This window comes from Eschrichtius robustus, chromosome 6 (assembly GCF_028021215.1).
Source record: "Eschrichtius robustus isolate mEscRob2 chromosome 6, mEscRob2.pri, whole genome shotgun sequence".
In the NCBI taxonomy this organism is placed as follows: Eukaryota; Metazoa; Chordata; class Mammalia; order Artiodactyla; family Eschrichtiidae; genus Eschrichtius; species Eschrichtius robustus.
The window spans coordinates 112814698-112818130 of NC_090829.1; the positions used below are offsets into that span (position 1 = coordinate 112814698).

Here is a 3433-nt window from a genome sequence, read left to right on the forward strand (position 1 = left end):
ACAAGGGGAATAAATGCATACTTTGTTTTTCTGGGTGTTCGCATGTCAAGAAGTCATATTTTCTCTTTGACTCAATGAGCAAAAGTTTATTCAAAATTACAGACAACATTTACTTGGTTCCTGTGTTTATAGAAATAGAATCGAGGTTTCTACGCATACATGGAATTTTGAGGAGATGAATATAATGCCACAAGGGACAAGAAGCTTGGAAGATAATTAAATCCAAAGTTTCAACATACCCTTACTTTTGCAACTTTGTATACTCCGTAGAACAGAGTAAAATCCACAGGGCTCGGTCAAGCTGGGGAATCCAAGTCAATTTATTGCATTGTTTACCTTGACATAGTTGCTACAAAGCAGTGGAAAGCTTTTGAGGTTCTTCAATAACAGAACTCAGTTCAAAATGAAATACTTTCGAGAAACAGTCTTATTTCTTTATAAAATGTAGACCAATAAGCTCAAATTCAGAAAGTTACTCTAAGATAACTGGCTGTGAATTAGGTTATAGAAGTTTCAGGTAATTGTTACGTGAATGTTTTTTCCATTAATCCACTTTAAAATCACTATGATTAATTGATTGTACTATTTCTTTCTTTTGGCTGAAAGATACAGGAACCATGATCCAACGATTTGAACCTTTCTCGTTTGAATTCATTATTAACAAACATTCCCAGTGCTATTAGCCAATTAACCATTATTTAAATACACTCTGACTTTTCAAAACATTTTAAGATATACTGGATCTTGTGCCATCATGAAAATCCTTCTCAAAATTTGGTGAGTTTTCCCCTGGTTAAAATGTCAGCAGTTTGGGAACTATGAACTTGAGGGAGGGGGTTCAGCGTGTCTGTTACAGCTCTTACAGAAAGACACTCTGTCCAGGCACAGCAGGCATGTTGATATAAATGACTGCTTGATTTGAGTTCACAGGGATTTATATTTTTTCTTGCTTTTCATTTACATTATTTCATATCCTGAATATTAGAGTTGAGGCTTACACATCCTTCAGTTTCTTAGCACGGCTGGCTTAATCTGAGCTTTTGAACTTCAGATGAACTTGGGCTGAGGTTTCGAATCTGTAATGAAACCTGAAACTAAGCAAGCTTCCCCTAGTTTCAGTCTAATTGTTGAAGTCTTCATAACTTCAGGGCATAGGAAGCATGTGTGTGGCACATTTTAGAAATTAGTGATTTTTTTAAAAGGCAAGGTCTGCTATGTGTACAATAACCGACACCTTGGGCATAGCTCTTCTGCAGTTGCAGGACCGGAAATCCTCAGGAATCCTTCCCCGCCGCCGCCGCCTCCCACCCCCGGCCACATGGCATGTGTGATCTTAGTTCCCGGACCTGGGATTGAACCCCCACCCCCTGCATTGGAAGCACAGAGTCTTAACCACTGGACCACCAGGGAAGTCCCAGGAATCCTTTCTCGTCCCACTTCCCAGGCCCTAGTCTTCCTTCTGTACCTTAGTCCTTAGTTTAGCAAGTTCCTCCTCTAAACTTTTAATGTGTTCCTCCAGCGTGGCCTTGTCTTGCTGGGCTTTCCGACTGGCTTGGCTTCGTGCTTCTTCAATCTTCCTTTCATACCACTTTTCCATCTGGGTGGAAACAGCCTCAAAGAAATAGTGGGTGAGCTCCAGCGCTTGGGAGGTGTCTCGAGCGTGAGCGGCAGTCTGCTCGCCACCTGCTGCTGGTGGCGGCCGCCCGCAGGCGGTGCTGGCTGCTGGCCGCTGGCCGCGGTGCCTCGTCTGCCCACTTTTCCCAGACTTCTTGGTTTGGGTGCCTCTGTCAACACAGGGCCCGGCCTGTGGGTCGCATTTGGCTGCCTCTTTCAAGGGTAACGAGGCTGTCTGGACCTTGACATTCCTCAGTCGGGAGGCTGTACAGTCCGAGGAAGACAGCTCCTGCTGGGGTCTGTGGGCGGCTGTGGAGCTGAGGTCCTTTTCCTTGGGCCTGGCCACCTGGGGGGAGCTGTCAGAGGCTGCTACTTGGACCTGCAGTCCCCACTGACTGACCCACACCTGTGGAGGACTCGCCAGTGGAGGGTGTGGATTTAGTCCTGGAGGCCCCAGAATCTCCAGAAAGCTTCACCTCCAGGTTCTGAATCTTTAACATGCACCAAGTTTTTAATTCATCCACCAAGGGCATCTGCCGTTTCTCTCCCTCGTGCTTTTCCGAGTCCGAGTGCTGCTGCAGGCGGTTCAGGCACTCCGTCCTCTCTGCTGAGAGTCGCTCGACCATCAGCTGGTCCAGAACCCGCATTTGGTGCTGGGTCTCATTCTCCATGTGCCCCAGCTTCGTGTTCATCTTATCCTGAAACGACACCAGCTCTGCTTTGATCTCCTCCACAGTTGCCTCCAACTGATTCTCCAGCTTGTGGATCAGGGGTTCACATCGACAGCCATTTATTGGCGCCTGCATCACTTTGCCGTCCTTGCCCCGGTACAGCGTGTAGAGCTGGTTTGCTCTGAACTCATGGGGAGGGGATGGGGGCGAACAGCGATGCCTGGGCCTCTTTTTAGGGTGATTGTGAGTGCGCGAGTTCTTCTGCTGTCAGGGCTGCTGGTCTGCTGGTGGGGTGGAGTCAGAAAACCCTGACACGTTGGGCCTTGACGTTTTCTGCCTGTTGTCCTTTGCTCTGGGCTCCGGGGAGGCGGACAGGAAATCTTCTTTGGACTCTTCTTTTCTGGGTACATCCTGTTCACTGCTACGGGTGTCTCCTGCTGATACACTTCCCCGGGGCACTTTAGTGAGGCGGAGAGCAACTTCCGGATTATTGTGGTAGCGGGCAGTCTCCAGTGGAGTCCGGCCTGCATTACTGACAATGGTTCCATCTGCTCCGGCTTCCACTAAGATTTTAACCACCTTCTTGTGATTTAGGGCAGCAGCAATATAAAGTGCTGTGTCTCCAGCATCGTCCTGGGCACCGAGGTCGCAGCCAGCCTTCAGCAAGATCTGGACCACAGAAAGATGGCCCTTATTGGCAGCAAGATGCAGGGGGGTCCAGCCATGCTTGGTAACGGCTACCTTGGCGCCCTTGTTGATGAGCTGAAACACATTCTCCGCCTGGCCTTTGTACGCAGCTATGAGCAGGCGTTCTGAAAGCCCGGCGACCGCATCCTGCTGGCTCATGAATTAGGAGAGAAAGACGTTTTCGGGGAAGTGGTAGACAAGTTCCTTTGGCTCAAGGTGATGCCACAGGCCCAGGCAGGTACCCTCGGGTAAAGATTCTCCAATTATTGGAAGGGGCCTTCATCACTATGCCATCTTTGGGACCTCTGCAGTCAGGATGCCCGGCGCCTCCAAGATCATATTGTTTTCTAATATTTGCTTTGTCTCTGGCTCTCATTAGAGTATAAGCTCCTGGGGGATGAGGTACTAAATGAACATTTGATTTCAAATGAGTACAAATGCTTGTCAACTTCTTCATCAAT

General features: G+C 48.2%; 1 pseudogene; it reads right to left on the reverse strand.

Moving 5' to 3' along the window:
* Positions 1-1447: 1447 nt before the first annotated feature.
* On the reverse strand, positions 1448-3131 carry LOC137766002 (ankyrin repeat domain-containing protein 6 pseudogene; annotated as a pseudogene).
* Between the last annotated feature and the right edge of the window lie 302 nt (positions 3132-3433).